This window comes from Sus scrofa, chromosome 7 (genome assembly GCF_054392235.1).
Source record: "Sus scrofa isolate SSC_HxYL_T2T_F1_AM1 chromosome 7, Sscrofa_HxYL_maternal_Yorkshire_Landrace_v2.0, whole genome shotgun sequence".
Classification (NCBI taxonomy): Eukaryota; Metazoa; Chordata; class Mammalia; order Artiodactyla; family Suidae; genus Sus; species Sus scrofa.
The window spans coordinates 109,612,896-109,635,455 of NC_139389.1; the positions used below are offsets into that span (position 1 = coordinate 109,612,896).

Here is a 22,560-nt window from a genome sequence, read left to right on the forward strand (position 1 = left end):
GGCCTTGCTCAGTGGGTTAAGGATCTGGCGTTGCTGTGAGCTGTGGTGTAAGTCGCAGACATGGCTTGGATCTGGTGTTGCTGTGGCTGTGGCTGTGGCTGGCAGCTATAGCTCTGATTGGACCCCTAGCCTGGGAACCTCCATATGCCGAGGGTCGTGGCCCTAAAAGGACAAAATCCTAAAAAATAAAAAAAGCGCTTATCTGGGTTTAAGTGGACCTGTGCAGTTCAAATCCGGGTCGTTCAAGCGTCAGCTGTACCTATGTGAGGATTTAGCTGTGTGACTTGGACAAATGTCCAGCTTCCTTGTACTTCAATTTCCTCAACTACAACATGGGGATTCTGTCACCTACCTCCTGGGATCACTGTGGGATTATATGTAATAACATTACTAGAGTGCCTGCTCCTTGGTGCTGAGCAAATTTTGGTTTATTTCCCTAATTAAGCCACTTTTTGGCTAAGATCTTAAAATGCTCCCATTGCCCGTGGAAGAGCGTCCAATTTTTTTTTTTTTAACATGGCCCAAGGCCCTCCCTCCATAATTGGATCCCAATTGACCTTTTCAAATTTATTTCCTATTACGCCCTTCATATACCGTGTGCCTTGCCAGACTCTTCCCCCAGCACCTTTGTCTTCCAGCCATGGGACCTTGACTCTGTTCCCTCTGCTAGAAAGCCTTTCCCATAGTGTCTGTGCGTCTAAACCCATTTCCCTTGTCAAGCGCTCCCTCCACCGTACATCGTACATCGTTCCCTTATTTCCAGTATGAGCAAGTGGGCATTCTCCTTTGGCCTGAACTGGATATTAGAGCTGTTATGGCCACACACTTGGCTGGCTGCCGGTGAACGGACCAAACCCTCTCAATGCTTCTTTACAGCTGGGGCAGCCACAGTGGTGAATGATCCTTTTTTTTTTTTTTTTTTTTTTTTGCAGGCTGGGCAGAATCCAAGATGCCTCTAGGCAACATTTTCAGAGCCAAAAAACTACTGCTTCCTTCCTCTCTCCTGCCAGAGCAGCTCTCCTCCCCCACAAACCATCCCTCCCCACCTTCACCCCATGGAAGGGTCAACTTTACTTTTATGGAAATCGTTTATCGGGTGAGGTCTTATGGCCACTGGGAAAGTGCTCTGCCATCACACATCTCTTCCACTGGGATTTAACTCCACCAAAACAGTGGTTTCCCGGAAAGAAAAGGGCTTGGGTGGAAGAGGCTCCACAGAGTAGGGGAGTACCTGAGACAGTTTTTTCTTTAGTTTACCATTTAGCTCTTAGGTATGATGGAGCCCAGTTGGTCCTCAGCAGGGCAGGAGGCTGGGAAGAGGGTGGAAGGGAAGGTGATGTGGCCTCTGAATATTGGGTTCTGCCCATCCCATTCGTGTGCCATACTCTCTCCTGACCCAGGTAAGACCCTGGACAGCGCCTTGAAATTCTACCTTTGAGGGAACCACAGAAAAAGGGAAGTCCTTTAACCCATTCAGCCATTTCTGCTGGGTGAAATTCCTGGCCATTTCTGTTTCATTTCAGGGTAGGCATGGGGGGCAGAGGAGAAGAAGGGTGGCCCAAGCTGGTGCTTATCCCAAGCCCTACACTTCAGAGCCAGGCCAGACCCAGTCCCCATCTCCTGGATTGATGCAGAGGTGCAGAAGCTTGGAGTTGTGTATTTCTGAGCAGACGCTGCAGCCTATTAAAGTTTGAATTCCGTCTGGTGGTCACATCCTGGACCGGCTGCCCCATGGCAGACAAAGCTCCTTTTGTAGCCAGTGGGACCCAGGGAAGGGGGAAGCTGAGTTCTCCATGTGGCCAACCAACTTCCAGCTTATACCAATTAATTTCTCCCTGGACCTTTCCAAAACAGAACTTTGCTAAGGTGGAGCTGTGGGAGCTGGCTGAGGCCTGGCAGTGTCCACAGACCCACATTCTCCTTGTCCTTGTCCAGATCCAACTCAGGGGCAAACTAGGGCTCAGGCAACAGTCTTGAGAGCCCAGCCTTCTGATCAGGCTTTTGCCACTATCTATCTTATCCTGGAGGAAGACTGTCCAAGGGGCCCACCCATACCTGCACCAAGGACCACAGTTTCTACTAGCTGAAAGTGTTCTCAGAGATAGCAAACCCAACCTTATTTGACAGGGCATGGCATGTGTGGAAGGTGGATCTCTGTTATCTACAGAGATAGTGCCTGGGCTGGGATTAGACACCAGGTCTCTCTACTCCACAACGAGAGGCCCCTTTGGCTTATGCCATGCATGACTTTTCTTCTGGAAATGTTTATGTTTTAACAAAAGGACAAAAGGCAGTGAACTCTAAAGAAGCATCTGATGATGGTGGAAGCTAAAATGAAGCAACTGGCCTATAGGCCAGTTTCTCTCTTGCATCTCACTAAGGACCATGATCTGGAGACCCAGGCAGCTGTGGTGTAATCCTAGTAGAGTCCAAAGGCCTGAGAACCAGGGGAGCCAGTGTTGTAAATCCCAGTCTAGGGGCAGGAAGAGACCACATCAAGAGGTGCCTAGAAGCTCACATGGGCAGGCAGGAAGGAAAAGGGGCAGATTCCTCTTTCCTCTGCCTTTTGTTCTACTCTAGCTGCAGGCTGGCATTTGGATGCCCATCCACAGTGGGGAGAGCCACCTGCTTTACTGATTCAAATGCTAATCTCGTGCGGAAACACCCTCACATACACACCCAGAAATACAGTTTAACTAGCTCTCGGGCACCTCCAGCCCAATGTTCTTGCTTTTTACCAGAGTCATAAGTTTGCTTTTTTTTTCTTTTCTTTTTAACCTGACTCTCAAATTTGAAGAGGAGTCAACTATAGCTCTTCATCCCTCTATACAGAGTAGGGCTTCTCAGGGAGTTCCTGTTGTAGCTCAGAGGTAATGAACCCTACATTGCCGTGAGCTGTGGTGTAGGTCGCAGATGCGGCTCAGATCCTGCATCGCCGTGGCTGTGGCTGTGGCCAGCAGCTGCAGCTCCCATTCGACCCCTAGCCTGGGAACTTCCGTATGCCATGGGTGTGGCAAAAAAAAAAAAAAAAAAAAAAGTAGGATTTCCCAGTGACTGCGTGGGTGGGAGCAAAACCAAGGAACGCTTATATGATGCAATTAGTTTCAGACAAATACTCCTGGAAAGTTAAACGCCAGCCAGTTGTTCTCTGGCTATGACAGCAAAGGGAGACTAAACTGATAAATCTTTTCAGGGGCTTATGCACATTGTGTGATAATATAACCAAGTCGTTTAGAAGACAGTGGAGCCAGATACAGACTTGGGTTCAAATCTCAGCTCTGCTGTGATTTACTGGCTCTGTGACCTGCGGACAATTACTCAGCCAACTTGGGCACCAGTTTTCCCATCTGCAAATGGGGGATAATGTGAGGGTTTTTTTTAGGAGATTACGTGACTTCATCTATGTGAAGTACCTAGAACAGTGTCTCAGTAGGTATTCGCTATTATTATTATTAGAGGAGTTAAATGAAAATAAGAAACGTTTGCTGAGCGTTTGAATGAGGGACTGTGGATGCCAGGAGCTTTGGGAGATACAGGTTAAAGAAGACTAAGGCGTGGGACCTGCTCTTGAGGAGCTTTCAGTCCATAAGAAAAGAGAAGAGGGATTTCCCGTTGTGGTGCAGCAGAAACGAATCCGACTGGTGTCCAGGAGGATGTGGGTTTGATCCCTGGCCTTGCTCAGTGGGTCGGGGATCTGGTGCTGCTGTGAACTGTGGTGTAGGTCACAGATTCATCTTGAATCTGGTGTGGTTATGGCTGTGGCATCGGCTGGCAGCTGCAGCTCTGATTTGACCCCTAGCCTGGGAACCTCCATATGCCTTGGGAGCGGCCCTAGAAAAGGCAAAAAGACAAAAAGACAAAAAGACAAAAAAAAAAAAAAAAAAAAAAAAAAAGAGAGAGAGAGAGTACACTAGCAAACAGAAGGAATGCCATGCAAGTGAGACCAGTAGTAACACCTGGGTGTTGAGAAAGAGGATTGGGTTACAGAAGGGGAAGAACAGAAATCAGGTCAGAACCTGAGCATTCTGAGATCGAAGAGATGGGAAAATTACTGGAGTAATTTGGGGCAGTTAGAAAGTGAAAGTTTTTTGGGTTAGAGGCCTGGTGTGTGTGTGTGTGGGTGTGCGCGTGCACACCCACTCACAAAAAAGAAAACCTCCCGCTTTTTTAAGAAAAGAGAGAAAGGAACATTTTTAACAGCTCCGTGTAACCTCTTTTCCACTAGGCAGCTTCAAGAATTCATTAGCACATTGGCTATGGCACCTTTGTTTCAGCAACCCCAGCCCCCAGGACATCTGGGGGAATCCTGAGAAGGCAGCTTTGCCTGTCAGAGAGAAAAGGAGCCAAGTAGAGAATTCCAAGTCAGGGCAGAGCTGGAAACCTGTCCCTAAAGGAGTGGACTGAGGACCCAACCTCCTGCCACCAGGAAGAATATGGCTCAGGGGCTGTTTACATGGGGCCTGATTTGTGTAAAAAATTATACCATGGTTGTTTTCTTTCTTTCTTTTGCCTTTTTAGGGCCGCACTTGCAGCATTTGGAGGTGCCCAGGGGGTCGAAACTAGGGGTCGAATTGGAGCTGCTGCCACCGGCCCATACTGCAGCCACAGCAATGCCAGATCCAAGCTGCGCCTGCGACCTACACCACAGCTCCCGGCAACACCGGATCCTTAACATCCTTAACCCACTGAGCAAGGCCAGGGGATCGAACCTGCATCCTCATGGATACCAATCGGGTTTGTTAACCACTGAGCCATGACAGCAACTCCCTGTGGTTGTTTTCTTAAGTAATAACTAAGGTGAGGAAAGGGGACCTCAACCTGATTTAGAATCTCTTCACTCAGTTACTTTGAGCCTTTGTAGTAAGACCTCAGCTATTGAAACCAAAGAAAGATAAGTTGTTCTAAAATGTTAAAACTTAGGTGCCCAAACTTTAATCATATGATCTCGTGTACAGGATAACTTGACCCACACTAAGTAGGCCCAGACTATTATGTGTTTTGCCTTTTTTTCTTTTGGCTGCACCCGCAGCATACGGAAGTTTCTGGGCCACGGATGGAATCCAAGCCACAGCTGCAACCTATACTACAGCTGTGGCAACGCTAGATCTGTCACCTACTGTGCTGGGCTGGGGATGGAATCCACAGCACCACAGGGACAATGCTGGATCCTAACCCTCACCAACCCAGAATTCTATATCCAGGGAACTCACCCTTCAAAATGAAAAAGAAATGAAGGCTTTTTCAGAGAAACAAAAACTGAGGGAAAATACTTCCAGTAGACCAACCCTGCAAGAAATGTTAAAAGCAGTTCTTCAGAGAGAAGGCAAAGGATGTGTGATCAAATTACATTAAAAAAAGCAAAAGCACCAGAGAAGGAATTAAAGATGTAAAATAAAATTTCATTTTTCTTCTTATTCCTTAGTCTAAACTATAACTGGGTGACTGTGGCATATGGATAAGTAAAATTAATGATAGCAATGTTATATGGGATGGGAGGACAAATTGGGAAATATTCTGTTGTAAGTATCCTGTACTACATGTGAAATACAATAGTGTTATTTGAAGGTGAACTTAAATTAGTAGTAATTGTATATTGTAAACTCTAGGGCAACCATTAAAATTCTTTTAAAAATGCAATGAATTTTTATTATATTTATAGCTGTTCAACCATCATCACAAAATTTTTTTTTTTTTTTTTGTCTTTTGTCTTTTTGGTCTTTTGTTGTTGTTGCTGCTATTTCTTGGGCCGCTCCCGCGGCATATGGAGGTTCCCAGGCTAGGGGTTGAATCGGAGCTGCAGCCACCGGCCTACGCCAGAGGCACAGCAACTCGGGATCCGAGCCGCGTCTGCAACCTACACCACAGCTCACGGCAACGCCGGATCGTTAACCCACTGAGCAAGAGCAGGGACCGAACCCGCAACCTCATGGTTCCTAGTCGGATTCGTTAGCCACTGCGCCACGACGGGAACTCCACAAAAATTTTTTAAAAAGAAGCACGATTGATATGCTAACAGAATAGATAAAACGGAATCATAAAACACTCAACTAAACACTTGGTGAAAACAGGAGAAAAGGGAAAAGAAAAAGAGAGATCAAGTGTAACAAGTAGAAAACAGTTATAAGCATGGTAGATTTAATCCAATTATATGAATAATCATTTTAAATGTCAATGCTATAAGTATAAACATTAAAAGACAGGTTGTCAGTGTGAATTCAAAAGACAGAAAAATAAAACAAGACCCACTATATATTGTTTATAAACAACTTAAATGTCTTGACTCTGGTAAGTTAAAAGTAAAGAGTTGGAGAAAGATATACTGTGCCAACGTTAATCAAAGAAAGCTGGAATAGCTACATTAATTTCAGGCACAGCTGACATCAGAACAACAACAACAACAACAATACATATCAGGAATAAAGAGATGGACTGATTAAGGAGTGCGAGAATCTAGAACAATCCATGATGTGTATGCCTCTAAAAACGGAACATCAAAATACATGCTGCAAAACTGATAGAAATGCAAGGAGAAATAGATGAAGTCACCGTTATATTGGAGACTTTACCACTTTTCTTTCAGTAACTAATAGATCAAGCAGGGAAAATATCAGTAAGGATAGAGTTTACCTGAATAGCACTACCAACCAACTTGATTTAGTTGACATTTATAAAACACTCAATCTAACCACAGCAGAACATGCATTCTTCTCAAGCTTACATGGCACATTCACCAAGACAGACCACATTCTGAGCCATAAAATACACTTTAATACATTTAACAGAATATAAATCATATAAGTATGTTCTCAGATCACAATGGAATTAAAGTAGAAATCAATAATAGAATGATAGCTGGAAAATCCACAAACATTTGGAGATTAAAAGACACACTTTAACTAGCATACAGGCCAAAGAAATTTCAAGAGAAATTTAAAAGTATTTGAACTAGGAATTCCCTTCTTGGCTCAGTGGTTAAAGAACCTGACTAGAATCCATGAGGATGAGAGTTTGATCCCTGGCCTTGCTCAGTGGGTTAAGGATCTGGCATGCCATGAGCTATGCTGTAGTTTGCTGATGTGGCTCAGCTCCCACACTGCTGTGGCTGTGGCATAGGCCAGCAGCTGTAGTTCTGATTTGATCCCTAGCCTGGGAACTTTCATATGCCATGGGTGTGGCCCTAAGAAGCAAAAAAAAAAAAAAAAAGTACATGAACTAAATGAAAATAGAAATACTATTTATTAAAATGTGTGTGGTGCAGTTAAAGTTGTGCTTAGAGGGCAATTTATAGCATTAAATGCAATAATACAACAGAGAAAATCAAGGAACTCATAAACTAGTTCCTTGAGGAGATCATAAAATTGACAAACCTCTAGCCAGGTTAAACAAGAAAAAAAGAGAGAAGACATAAATTATCAGTATTAGAAATGAAAAAGGTGTCATCTCAACTGATCGATGGACATTAAAAAGATAATAAAGGAGCACTGTGAATAATGGCTATGCTCACAAATCTGATAACTTTGATAACATGGATCAAGTCCTTAAAGACACAAACTACCAAAATTCACATAATGAGAAATAGATAGTGTGAATAGGTATTTATCTATTAAAGAAGAAAGCACTAGGTTCAGATGATGAACTCTACCAAACATTCAAGGAAGAATTGATATTACTTTTTATAATCTCTGCCAGGAAATTCACATGGTGAAAATATTTCCTAACTCATTCTGTGAGGCCAACATTACCCAAATACCAAAAGCAGAAAAGACATTATAAGAAAGGACAATGCGAGCCTGTTATGTTTCATGCACATAAATGTAAAAAAATCCTCAGCAAAGTATTAGTAATTCAAATCCAACATTTATAAAAAGATTTATACAGCATAAGCAAGTGGGATTTATTCCAGGTTTGTAAGATTGATTCAACTTTCCAAAATCAGTCCACGTAATCCATCACATCAATAAGCTAAAGAAGAAAAATTATACCATCATATCTACTGATACAGAAAAAGCATTTGACAAAATCCAACATCGATTCATGATAAAAACCTCTTAGAAAAATAGGAATAGAAGGACACTCCCTCAACTTGATAAAGAATATCTACACAAAACCTACAACTAACATTATGATTGATGGTGAGAAATTGTATGCTTTTCCCCTAAAAGCAGGAACAAGGCAAGGGTAACCTCTATCACCACTCTTTTCAACATTGTACTGAGAATCCTAGCTAACACAATAAGACAAGAAAAGGAAATAAAATTTATACATACTAGGAAGAAATAAAAATGTCTTTTTTTCACAGAAGGCATGATTGCCTATGTAGAAAGCTCAAAGAATTAACAAAAAAAATCCCACTAGAACTCCTGCAACTACTATAGAAAGATTGAAGGCTCTAAGGTTAATATACAAAAGTCAATTGCTTTTCTATATACCAGCAATAAACAATCAAAAAAAATTTTTTTTGTTTTTATAGGGCCACACCTTCGGCATATGGAGGTTCCCAGGCTAGGGGTCAAATCAGAGCTGTAGCCGCCGGCCTACACCAGAGCCACAGCAACGTGGGATCTGAGCCGCACCAGCGACCTACACCACAGCTCATGGCAACACCAGATCCTTAACCCACTGAGTGAGGCCAGAGATGGAACCCTAGTTGGATTCGTGCATGGATTGGAAGACTCCATATGTTAAGATGTCAATTACTCCTAACTTGATCTATAGATTTGATATAATCCAGTCAAAATCCCAGAACTACCATGTATATATCAGCAAGTTCTAAAGTTTATATGTAAAAGCAAAAGACCTAGAATAGTCAGCACAGTTCTGAAGAAGAATAAAATCAGAGGGCTGATCTACTTGATTTTAGGACTTATTATAAAGCTACAGTAATCCAGATTGTCATACTGATCAAAGAATACATGTAATGGAACAAAATAGAGATCCCAGAAATAGCATCACACAAATATAGTCAAATTTTATCTTTGACAAAGGAGCAAAGGTTATTAAATGAAGAAAGAGTAGTCTTTTCAACAAATGATGCTGAAACAATTGGATGTCTATATGCAAAAAAAAAAAAAAAAAAAAGAAAAAAAAGAATCTCAACACAGGTCTTACATTTTTCACAAAAATGAGCTCAAAATGAATCACAGACCTAAATATGAAATGCAAAACCATGAAGCTTCTGGAAGAAAACGTGGGAGAAAATCTAGGTGACACTGAGTTTGGCAACAAGATACGAAAACAATCAACAAACCAGTCTCAGGAATTTGGAGATAGAGAGACAGCTAGTTGGTTTGATTTGGTCTTTTGAATGGATAAGATGGGAAAGGGTGTGTGTGTATGTGTGTTGGGGCTGGGAGGACAGAGAAGCAGAGAAGGTTGGTTTGCAGAGAAAGGAGAAAAAAACTGACCCTCAGAGAGAAGTGCAGATGAAACATGCTGGCAGAGACACTGCTGGGGTTCCTGGTGGTTTTTCAGTCCTTTGGCTTCTATCCCTTGAAAAGCCTTGTTATGGCTTCCATGGACACTCTAGGATTCTTCTAGGAAGCTTTCTTTCTTTTTTTTTTTTTTTTTTTTTTTTTGCCTAAGCAAGTTCAAGGTGGTTTCCACTAAGACTCAGAGCCCTACCTGAAAATCTTTATGTAGACCTGTGCCCCAAGCACCTCTGTCTCCCTCAGATCGACAGAGGATTAGATTTATACGGATGGTTGTATTTCTCCTGGAGATCCAAATATAAAACCCTTTCTGAAGCTTTCCAAGAAAGCGTATCATGGCTGAAATTTGGTTCTCTGCAACGGATAAACCATGTATGTGTGACTGGTCTTGTACCTTAGCTAGGTACTAGAGCCTGGATTCCAGATTTGTGCCTTTTAAACTTTCCAATCACCTCCTGTCTTCTCTTCTCATTCTTTCTAAGTTTAGCCATACTCTGTGCCAAGCATTATAGCTATTCTTGCTGCAGATAAGGTAGTTTGGCAAATAGGTTAAGGGATTGCAACGAACAGAAGAAAGACAGAGCCAGAGGCAAAGTTCAAGTCTGGACTTTGGTGAGTAAGCCTGAGCCCAGTTTCTTTCCTTTTTTTTTTTTTTTTTTTTGTCATTTTGCTATTTCTTGGGCAGCTCCCGAGGCATATGGAGGTTCCCAGGCTAGGGGTCTAATCGGAGCTGTAGCTGCCTGCCTACACCAGAGCCACAGCAACACTAGATCTGAGCTGCGTCTGCGACCTACACCACAGCTCACGGCAATGCCGGATTCTTAACCCACTGAGCAAGGGCAGGGATCGAACCCGCAATCTCATGGTTCCTAGTCGGATTCGTTAACCACTGCGCCACGACAGGAACTCCTCTTTCCTTTTTTTCTTTCTTGCTTGCTTTTTAGGGCCACACACATGGCCTATGGAATTTCCCAGGCTAGGGGTGGAATCAGAGCTATAGCTGCCAGCCTATACCACAGCCACAGCAACATGGCTGTGTCTGCGACCCATACTGGATCCCCGGCCAGTTGAGTGAGGCCAGGGATTGAACCCACATCCTCATGGATATAGTTGGATTTGTTTCTGCTGTACCACAACAGGAACTCCAGCCTGAGCCCAGTTTCTGGTCGTCTTTCAGCTTTACATGCTTCAATATTTTGATATTATCAGTTCGGACAGAGATGACAAGGCCCACGAAGCCCTGTCCAATAGCTATACGGTGTAAGCCATAATGTAATTTAAAATTTACTACTGGTAAGATTTTAAAAAGCAAAAAGAATAATAGGACAACCCAATATATCTCAGGTGTTGTCCTTTCAATATATATTCAATATAAAAATTATTCATGAGCCACGTTACATTCTTTTTTGGAGTGCTAAGTCAAAACTTAGTGTGGCTTTCTCAGTTTGTACTAGCCACATTTCAAGTGCTCGATTGTCACGTGTATGGGATAGTACAGTTGTTAGCCTGGAATTAGGTTAGGCCATTAGTGTCAAAATTGGCTTAAATAAGACAGAACTACATTTTCTGTTATATAAATGTTCAAGTGGGCATTGAGGGTTATCTGAGATGGCACTGCGGTTATATTTAGCTCAAGCTCCTTCTATCTTGGTGCTCTGTCTTCTATCTTGGTGCTCTGCCCTGCAATGACATCTTTTACAAGTTCCTTAATAGTCCAGTGTGACTGCTTTGGCTCCAGCCAGAGCATCTACATTCCAGCCAGCAGAAAGGGGAAAAGGAAGATGAAGGAAACACCACCCTCTTTTAATGGTGCTTCCAAGGAGTTACACACATATTATTTTGATTTACATGCCATTGGCCAGAATTTAGTCACATGGCCCTAACTAGCTACAAGGAAGGCTGAGAAATATAGTTTATATTTTAGGTGACCATGGGACCATCTAAAATTTGGAGTGGTTGTAGTTCTGTGACTAAGGAAGAAAAAGAGAAAAGATAATTGGGAATCAACCATAGTGTTGGTCTCGGGCCAATGGACACTAAGAAATGTAGATTACAATGATAAACCAGAAAGCCAGTTTATGAGGGGATTATGAGATGGTAATTGCAAGCGAGGTGGGTGTGCCTGGGTCTGCTGATGTTGCAATATCTTCCCAGTAGGATAATCTAAATGGTTGGAAGATTAATGGATCAGGCTATGATGGCCTGATTGACCCCTTTCCATTTAAGAGTATGCTTACCTGCCAAGTGAACTAAAACATTCCTTCTAGCCCAAGCATCTCCCTGGGATGATGCTGGAGACATTTGGACAAACTCTTGCCCTTCAACGTTCCTCTATCTGAACTTCATGGGGGCACCATCCTTTCCTCCTCAGTGTTTTATACATTACAGCTCTTCTTACATTTTTTGCATTTTAGGCATTTGGAAGAGATTCTGAAGAGACATTAGTTCCTTGTTGTAGGCTTTCGAAATGCTGCAGCATTCACTTACTGGACAAGCCTCTATGGAGTACCTATTGTGTGTCAGGTGTTGCATTATGCTGAGAGTGAATAAGAACCTAATTTCTTTTCTTACAGTGATCATAATATCTAAAGAATTCAAAAAGTGATGTTGGGCAAGGGCTTGAAAAGTGAATAGGTGTACACTGAGAACCAGGACTGGAAAGGCAGCTGTGATACTGTGATTTATATTAAGGAAAATATATTTGGTCTTTGTCCTGTTCCTGGCACTGGGCTCCTAAAACCCTTGGAATTTCCTAAGTGATGAGAATGACAAAGGTGTTTTTGTTATGTTAATGAGGTGACTTTTGGGTGAACCCAAGGATGGGGGCTGGTTGCCAGGAGAACCAACCTTGTGACTGGAGGGCTGGAACTTTCTGCCCTACTCCCTGAGCTCTTGGGAAAGGAGAGGGGCTGGAGGTTGAATCAGTCAACCAATGGCCAATGACTTGATCAACCATATCTATGAAATGAAGCCTCCATAAACACCCAAAAGGAGGAGGTTTGGACAGCTTCTAGGTTGGTGAACACGTGGAGATGTGGGGAGAATGGTGCACCTGCACAGGGCATGGAAGCTCTTTGTTCCTTCCCGCAAACCTTGCCCTATGCATCTCTTCTATCTGGGCTGTTCCCGAGTTATATCCTTTTTGAACAAGTCAGTAATCTAGTGAGTAAGTGGTTTCCTGGATTCTGTGAGTCACTCTAGCAAATTAATGGAATCTGAGGAGGGGGGTCATGAGAACCTCTGATCCATAGCCAGTCAATCCAAAGCACATGTAACAGTCTGGTCTTGGGACGGGTATCCTGAAACAGAGGGCTGATGTGGAACTGAGCTCTTGACCTGCGGACTCTCATGCCATCTTCAGATAGACAGTGTCAGAACTGAGTGGAACTGTAGGTTCAGTTCAGCTGGTTATTGTCAGTATGGGGGACCCCCTCCCCGCCCCACCCCCACCAATACACACATTGTTATTCACCGCAGAAAATGCAGCATTCTCAGGTGGAAGAGAGAGCACACGCAAAGGTTTAGCAACATCAAGGCACAAGACCGGTTAGGGAGAAGGAAGAATCTGGGTGGGGTTTGAGGGGAGAAGGTGCTGGAAGGGTGCTACAGTGGACACTGTGGTGGCCTCCTCCACATCCATATACTTTTGGTAACTACCCCATTTTCCTTGGGTGGCCACCCTCTGTACACTTCCCATGTACTCGGGAGGAAGTTGACTCCACCCTATCCCTAAGGGTGGGGCAAATTGCCTCAATACAGACGCATCAGCAAGATCCCTTCTTGCCTGAGAATGAGCAAGTGACCCAGTTCTGACCTAAGGCTTTGCTGGCAGCTTTAGGAAAAGAAGGTCTCTCTCTTTCTCCTTCTACATGGCATGGAGTGTGGGTATGAGACCAGGAATTACTGCAGCCATTTTATCACCATGAGAGAAGTCTGCCCAAGGTTAAATACAACACTATGGATGGCAGAGAGGACCTCCAGAAGGAAGCGGGGGTGTTGATGACATGTTGAGCCATTAAGTCCCTACCCTGAAGCCCACTCTACTCTTAAGCCTTAGGCAAGTTTGGGCTATGGTGTGAGGGACCTTGGGGCTTAGATTTTATTCTGGTGGCAGAGGCAAATGGTGGAAGGTTTTCAAGCAGGGGAAGGAGCTGATTGGACCTGAGTTCTAGGAAACTGCCTCAGGGAGCTGAGTGCGAAGAGCCTGGACCAATTTCTGAATGAGAACCTGAGCCAAGACAGGAGAGGGGGACAGTGTGAGAGTCATTCAGGTGACAGAAGCAGACTGACTGGATAAGAAAGCTTGAGGACAAGGGTGTGTTTGGGGAGGACTCTAGAACTCTTAGCCTGACCATACACACGGAGAAGCTCTCTCTTCCTCCTTTTGCCTCCATCACTGTACCCCCATGAAATCATTTCTGCCACTTTTTCTTTTTCCTTTTTTTTTTTTTTTTTTGTGGATTCATGTCTCTGATTACAGTTTCTCATGGGCATGCCTGGTCCTCTAGAGCAGGGACCATGCCTCCTCATCTTCACATCCCCAGGGACTAGCCAGGCACACAGCTGGCACTTGGTTAATGCTGAATTGGATGGAATTGATAGCAGACCGGTTCTTGCTGAGCTAGGAGTTAGCTGCACCCTCCTCTTGCCCCTAGGGCTTAGTCATCTCTTTCGTAAGTAGCCTCCAAAAGCTGCAGCCACGATACTCAGCTTCCTTGTTGTTGGCAGGTGCTGGCAGCCAGCGTGCCAGAACGCTGGGGAAGCAGCCACCAGGGAGAGCTAGGGTGGTTAGGGTGGTGAGAGAGAGCTGAGTGCTCCGGACTTATACACATTCACGAGAGGCATGTGTGCTCCCTGGGAGATCTGTAACAACACCTCCTCTCCAGGAAGCAGAAACCAGGCCTCCTGCTTTTCCTTTTTCTCACCTGTTGTGTCTTGTGGCCAGAAGTACATTCATTGGCTTTCCACGCTTCTAAAACAAATCAGTTTCAGGACCACACCCTTCCAAGTTACCCCAGGCTTGCTCCCTGAAAGCATTAACCCCTTACCATCTCACCAAGCCTAAAATGCTAGAATTCCACTTCATAGAAATATTAACTCTTTACCTCCTTTCAGAAGAGGGATTTTTTTTTTTTAGGGCTGCACCTGCAGCATATGGAATTTCCCAGGCTAGGGGTGAATGGCAGCTGCAGCTGCTGGCCTGCACCACAGCCACAGCAACGAGGGATCTGAGCCGCCTGCATCTGTGACCCACACCACAGCTCCCAGCGACGCCAGATCCTTAACCCACAGAGCGCAGTCAGGGATCGAACATATGTCCTCATGGTTACTAATCGGGTTCGTTCCTGCTGAGCCATGATGTGAACTCCCAGAAGAGGGATCTTGGTTTTCCTGAATATCTGCTCCCCAGTATCTCCCCCTCTGCTAATAGTTCATCCCATTGGAGGTTGACTGTATTTTGGGAAGGTCACAGGCTCTGCAGCATGGGGGGACGTTATATCACCATTTTGCTCATTTTGCAGGACCACCTCCTTATTCCTTTTATGTCAGCTTCTGACGGGTTTTTGAGATGCCCCTTGTTCTTTCAGCTCTCGAGTTTTCCTCATCACCTCTCCAAGATTTCAAGTTTTTCCCCTGGTCTCTTTCGCCATGGAAAGTCCCGGCCCCCTGCGAGCCTGTGCTTCTCAGGGCTCTGAAATCCAGCTCTCATCTGCCCCAATGTTTTGTTGTTTTCCCTGTCGCTATGGCAGGGGTTAAGACATGCCAGGGAAGGCGGGCGGAGGGGAGAAAGTGAGCAGGGAAAAAAGCAGGACGACGATGGGAGACAGCCCGATGGGAGGGTGTCAGAGGAGGAAACAGAGAAATAGGCAGAGGGCATCAGGGACGGAAGAGGGATTCCTGGTTTGGTTTTGTTCTATTTTGGTTTTGGTTTTTTGTTTGGGCTTGTTTCCAGAGGTGAGGAGACATACATTTATTGCTGAAAACTGCCCCCAATGCAGTTGCAGCAGAAGAAATACTCTCCCATAGCCAGTAATCCAGAGGCTGGGGCTAATAGGAAAAACTCTCAAAAGAGCTTCCAGTTATTCTCAGTTCACTTTATGGACAACCCTGCTGGGTCAGTGTGACAATGCGACCCGGTACCACCCGAGACCCAGGCCAGAACGCTTGCTTCCAGAACCCATGAGAGCATGTTTCCCTGGTCCTGGGTGGCCAGAGCAGCCAGGGGCCAAGGGAGAGCCACTTGGGGCACAGGCAGTGGCCCAAATTCGGAACATACAGGTGGCCAAGACCCTGAACTGAGGGTTGAGCAAAAGGGAGACAGGCCCTGACCCCAGGCTGTCCATCCCTGTGCTTCCACCTTCTGATCTGAGGAGCCTGAGCATTCTAAAGTTGACCTTGGCCTTCCAGAATGTTAGGAAGGTAAGTCTGTAAAGGTCGAGGGAGAGGACATATTTTATTCAACAAGTTGTTAGCTTGCTGAATCGCTTTTAGATAGTTCATATGCGGGTCTGTCTTTGAATTCTTGCCCCAGTCCTCCAAACTTGTGAGGGAACAGAGCTTTATCTGGTACGGATGCCTCTATTTCCAGCTGTGCCTCTGGATCTCGTTTCCTTCATGTCCCAGGCCTCCTCTGGCAAATGCCTTTGTTCAAAGGCTCCATACGATGTGAATCTGTTACTAAGCTTGCCTTAGTTACAGTGAGGGCAGCAGTAATGGAACGGTGGCCAGTTTGTGCTCGCTCTCTCTTTTTTTTGGGGTTGTCTAGCTCAGAACCCCCTTCCTGAGTCTGGGAAATATCCTGCATATACACACTTTTATGTGCCTTGGTAGGGAACAGAGGTCCTAAGCCAGGAGGGATGATGAAAATGCTAGGAACTTGCTACAGTGGACACCACCAGTCAGTCATCTCTCCTGATATCTATTCTCTCCTTCTTTAGTAAGAGAAACCACCCCCCCCCTTTTTTTAGCTGGGCACATGGCCACCTGTATTAAAGACCACATTTCCCAGACTCTCTTTTATGTTCTATTTGACCTAATGATGGTTTCAACCATTGAGATATGAGCAGAGTGTGTGATGAAGTCGTAGTTAGGGAAGAGGTCATCCTTTTTGTGCCTTTTGCTTTCCTGATGGTTGGGATGTGGACCTGATGGTAGATGCTCAAGCAGCCATATTGGTCCAGAAGGCAGCATGCGAAGGCAGAGTTGAAGGAGCTTCAGAGCATTTTGCCTGCATTCTTTGCCTTCAACTTTTTTACACTGGGAGAAATAAATTGCTGTTTTATTTTGTGGTTTGTATAAAACCACAAGTATTTTGAATTCTCTATCATGTGGTGTGGACTCCAAGCCTGAATAATGCCTTTGTCTTCCCAGTCTCTCTTGCAGCTAGGGTGCAGGATGTGACCAGGCTCTACCAGGGCAGCCTCAGCAGGAACCCTGAATTCCTGCAGTAGGGGTTGCACCCAGGGTCTAGTGCTGAGGGTGGGGGCAAGCAGGATGAAGTGCCTAGTAGTTGGTGGTAGGTCCTCACTAGGCCAGTGATTTTGGGTACTGTTCTTGGCTGCATGGTCTCAAACCTGGTCTGCCAGGCCACCTGATGATTCCGTAAGTTATCCAATATCTTGTCAATAAGTCCCCTTTCTGCTCACATCTGCCAGAATTGGTCAGTAACCCACAGCTGAAATACTTTTCAACAATAAGATATCACCAAGATGGTTCCCTTTTGCCATTAAATGACTTAAACTCAAACTAACCATGAGGCATGGATGAATTCCATCTAGTAAAAGTCAGAATTTTCTAACACCTCTGTTTCTTTCTTTCTTTTTTTTTTTTAATGTATATAGAAACGACTTCTTCTCTTGCCAAAACACCTCTGTTTCTAAAAGAGGCTTCTGGTGGCAGCAGAACAAGGCTCTTTGGAATCTTTGGTGTCTCTTGTCTCAGGAATATGTGCCACCTACTAGTTGAAGCTATGCTGTTTGGGGCGGATACCAGAAAGCAAAATTAAACAAGAATTTAATTAAATTTAATATGAAATTAAATTAGACATATTCAAAGGGCAGTGGCACCTCACTTATCCGGAGGCGAGATATATATATATATATATATATATATATGTATATATATATATATATACAGCAACCTCAGTTATTTGGAACACTGTCAGGAACCAGAAAAGAAGCAAAAATAAACAAAACCCTCAAATGGGTAAGAAAACAACCACCCTCGAAACAAAACAAAAGACTGTTCACAGCCAAAATAAATGTCGTAGGATTCATCCCCTGTAGTGTATGTATTTACTTGCAGTCCAGCCATTTAGAACTCCCTCCAGGGTCCATTTACTCTGTGTAGACACAGGGCAAGTGACACATGATAACGGGGATGAATCAAAAAAACACAATGTTCAGCAGGCTATTAACCCAACCAGTATCCATGAGGACGCAGGTTCAATCCCTGGCCTTGCTCAGTGGGTTAAGGATCTGGCATTGCCACAAGCTGCGGCGAAGGCGCGGGTGCAGCTTGGGTGCGTTGCTGTGGCTATTCGACCCCTTGCCCGGGAACTACCATATGCTGCATGTGTGGCCCTAAAAAGACAAAATAAATAAACAAATAGGTAAATAAATCATCAAAACTACAATGTACAACAAAAGGAACTAGTCACCCCATCATACTTGAGTAGGATTTAATTCCTATGATGTTCAAGAACAGGCAAAATGAATTACATTGTTGGGAGCCACATTCCCACGTGATAAAACAATAAAGAAAAGCGAAGACAAGCGAAGACACGTGCACTGGTGTAGTAGTTAATGAGGAAAGAGGGGGCTCGGAAGGTACTGTACTGCCTTCTCTTACCATGGTGGGCCTAACCTTATCCACTTGATTTATATTCTTTTTTTTGTATTTTTAATTTTTTTATTAATGATTTTTACTTTTTCCATGATAGTTGGTTTACAGTGTTCGGTCAATTTCTACTGTATAGCAAAGTGACCCAGTCATGCATATATATAAAATATATACAAAATATGGAACACTTCACGAGTTTTCGTGTCATCCTTGTGCAAGGGCCATGCTAATCTTCTGTATGATTCCAATTTTAGTATATATGCTGCTGGAGTGAGCACGGATTTATATTTTTTAAGTTGTCCGTGTGTGTTTTATTCACATATGTGATGTATTTCACCAAGATTTTTTTTTTTTTTTTCTTTTTAGGACCACACCTGTGGCATATGGAAGTTTCTAGGCTAGGGGTCGAATCAGAGCTGCAGCTGCCGGCCTATGCCACAGCCACAGCAACTCAGGATCTGAGCTGTGTCTGTGACCTACACCACAGCTCACAGCAATGGGGTGGGGCCAGAGATCGAACTTGCATCTTCACGGATATGAGTCAGGTTCATTACCACTGAGCCACAGTGGGAACTCTCAAAAATTTTTTTTTTTCAAGAAGGAAGGAAATATAAGCAAGAGTCGGGTTCTGTCCAATTTACTCTACTGAAGAAGGCACGATAGCATTGAATAACTTTAAAGCATTTCCATCAATAACTATTAAAATAAGTTTGCGTCCCTTGGAGGCCCAAGCTTCGGTGATCTGGAAAACTCATCTAAGCCACAGCAACATCCGATCTGAGCTTCATCTTGGACCTACCTGCAGCTTTTGGCAATGCCGTGTCTTTAACCCACTCAACAAGGCCAGGGGTTGAACCTGAATCCTCACAGACACTATGTCAGACTCTTAACCCGTTGAGCCACAATGGGAACTCCCCAACTCTTTGCAAATGAGTTTCTGGATTTTTGTATTGGCTGAGAAAGAAAAAAGAGGGCAGCCTTAGTGGGAGCTCCTTAATGGTACAGAGGACCTATGCCAACCTGCTCCAAGTCTGTATTTTGGCCTCCTTCCCTCTGGCTGTCGCCCCATGGACATCACCTGGGAGTCTGTTACACAGGCAGACTCTCAGGGACCACCCTAGACCAACCGAATCAGAATCTGTACGTGAACACAATCCCCAGGGGCTCCTGCTGCGTATTGAAGTGTGAGAAGCCCTGTTCACGTCCAGACCGTGACTAAAGGAGTTCCTGTTGTGCCTCGGCAGTAATGAACCCGACTAGGACCCATGAGGATGAGGGTTCGATCCCTGGCCTCGCTTAGTGGTTTAAGGATCCGGCGTTGCTGTGGGCTGTGGTGTAGGTCACAGACTCGGCTTGGATCCCGCGTTGCTGTGACTGTGGCATAGGCTGGCAGCTGCAGCTCCGATAATTAAAAAAAAAAAACAAAACATGACCAGGGACCAGATACTCAGCTCTTTAGAATTTTAGGAAAACCAGCTCTTTGAACAGTGCCAGCGTGGACCCTCCTTGTACTGATTCCCATGCTGCAGTAAATAGTGTTCAGAAAAACTCAGCTTCCTTCATTCAATTAATATTTGGCCAAATCATATGAAAGTACCATTCAAAAATGGTTGCATATTGTCAGTTTGATATGACCTAGCTCCTAGTATTTATTGAGCTCCTACGTGCCAGGCATGATGCTAGGTATTAGGGAAATACCTTCTGGCAATGGTCCCTTCCCTCAAAGAGCTTGCAGTCCACTGGGAGAGATGCTCATCAATTTAAAAAAATTCCTCACAAATCAATGTAAAATCACAGTCCCTTCGTGCTGGTGACACGGTGGAGGTCCCTGGTGCATGCACTGTCATGAGTTGATGTGTTTCAGGGAGGGGGTGGGAAGTGAAATCTGAAGGGTGAGCAGGAGGTGAGAGTGAAGAGAGTGCAGACTCAGGGGAAGCGAATTCCCGGCCAAGGGCTCAGCAGGTGCCAGGACCTTCTGCAGACAAGTCAGAGAGAGGCAGAGAGCCCACCCTGACTGCGGGACCCAGGTGGCCAGGTCTGCAGTGTCTTCTCTCTCAGGGATCTTGCCAGCAAGGTAGTCGAGTTTGTCCACAGCAGCTCCCCAGGGCTTACGCTTCTCCTGCAGCTTCTGTGTTTAAAGAAGCTACCAGTGCTTTCTCTCCCCCATGGGAAGGGACTGGCAGACCACGGTTTAATGCTCTCGCTAGTCAAATTGACTCACTCACATCTGTGTGGCCTGCTTTTGATCTTTCTTGTTTGAATAACCTTTGGTGGCCTCGGGGATCTCCTTTCAGTTCCCTGAATGCCTGCCAAGTTCTCTCCTGCTGCTAGGACTTTGCACATGCTGTTCCCTCTGCCTGGAGCACTGCATGGGCAGCTGGCCTGCCTCCCTCCACTCCAAACACCTGACTTACTCCCAGTCATTGTCAGCACCCATCCAGGAAGTCTTTTTGCCCCTACCTCCAAACCTGGTGCAAACCTCCACAACCCCCTGCATGCAGACAGGTCAAGGACCCATCACCCCCAGCACCAAGTCTGATATGACTCATCTGTCCTCTTCAGCACCCAGCTCAGGGCATAGTAGGTGCTCAGTACTCACTTGTTGAATAAATAAATGAAGCATTGTCTTCAACGTGATGTACAGCTGTGGCGGACACTGTGGGTTGGCTTACTCAACTGCCATGTCTTCATTTCTTTCTTTCTTCCTTGCCTGCCTCAAGTCTATAGGCTGGTTTGCTTTCCCAGCCTCCCTCATACATAGAAGTGATCATGGGAATATCATGCCAATAAGATATCTGCTGGGAATTTGGGGGACATTTTTTTTCCTTGTTTATAAGAGGAACTCACAGCTGGTGAGTTTCTTCCTGCCTGGAATTGGGCTGTGATGCTCGGAGCTGTGGTAGCCATGTTATAACCACGAGGGAAAGGGCAGTAGCATCAAAGAAACAAGAATCTGAAAGTTGCTGAGCCACAGAACCAGAACCAGTGGCCTCCTATCTCTAGATTTCTTCTTTGAGGAAAATGAAGGCCTGTTTAGTCCGTTGTTAGATGAATTTTATTTTATTTGCAATTGAGAGCATTCCTGACAAAATCTGTGTCCATGCTACCACCAGGGGTGTAGGGAGAAGAGGAAAACAGTGTGTGTGTGTGTGGGGGGGGGATGTGCTCTTTAGTTTCTTAGAGAAGGAAGTTAACATTTGTTGAGTGCTGATAAGTCCCTGGTTATTACACTAGTTCCTTCATAGATATAACGTTTAACCTCACTGTCCAAGTAGACGCGTATCCTGTCATTACACAGACCCGGCAACGATGGCCCAAGACCTGCAGGAATCTCCTAAGTTGGCGTTGGTACAGCTGGGATGGGGTCATCTCTCTCTGCTCTATCCCACTGCTGCCCTGAAGAGAGGGTGCTGGCCAAGGGATATGGCAGTGGGGGCAGTGTTGGGGGGAGTGTCTCCCATCTAGACCGCTCCTAAATCGACGAGGATTCTTTCAGCTCAACATCCTTTGTGTCAAGCAGCTGCACTGGCTTTATAGACGCCAATCCACTGTAGTTAGAGCAGTTTTGTGGTAGAGATTGTCCTATATCACTAAGTTTAAAACTGGCCACTGTCACGGCCAGGAACGTCCTTAGAGAAACACGTCCTTTGCCTGTAGCTCAGGCATTTTACTCAGCAGGGCTTGTGTCTTGGAGGCCCCTGGGGACTGAGCAGATGGTCCCCCACTGCTTCCCTTTCTCTGTCCTCATAAGCACCACCCTTCTTCCCTACTCTCAGCGTCTCGTGCTTTCCTACTTTCTCAGTGTCTCCTCCCGAGGAAAACAAACAAACAAACTTACAAACAGAGTTGCATCTGAATGTGTTCCTTCTTTCAGGCCCCTCTTTTCCTATTGTCCACCCCTGGTAGCTGGGCAGAGTGTCCCTGAGAAGCACTGCAGCCCAGGCCCAGGACGTAAGAACCAATCCTGGTCTTTGGTTGGGGTGCACAACAGTCTTCTTGTTTGCTTCTACCCTGGGGCTTGCAACATTGTGCCAGGATCTGTGCTAACAGCCACGGGACTTTAGCATTATGAACCCCTATGGGAATTGAGGCTCTAACCCAAGTCATACAGGGAGGACTCAAACCCAGGCCTGTTGACCTTTAAATCTAGTATTCTCAGTAAGGGTGTTTCTTTTCTTTTCTATTTTAGGGCTGCACCTGCAACATATGGAAGTTCCTGGGCTAGAGGTTGAATTGTAGCTGCAGCTGCTGGGCTATCCCATAGCTATAGCAATGCCAGATCTGAGCCTCA

The 22,560-nt window shown here is 44.9% G+C and overlaps 1 non-coding gene and 1 pseudogene across 1 annotated transcript; both read right to left on the reverse strand.

The window, feature by feature from the left end:
* Positions 1-22,560, reverse strand: part of LOC110261758 (glutamine synthetase pseudogene) — a 61,795-nt pseudogene that overhangs the window by 19,833 nt on the left and 19,402 nt on the right.
* Positions 18,443-18,547, reverse strand: LOC146401850 (U6 spliceosomal RNA). Its single transcript, XR_014811715.1, has one exon. It is a non-coding gene; the product is annotated as a U6 spliceosomal RNA (small nuclear RNA).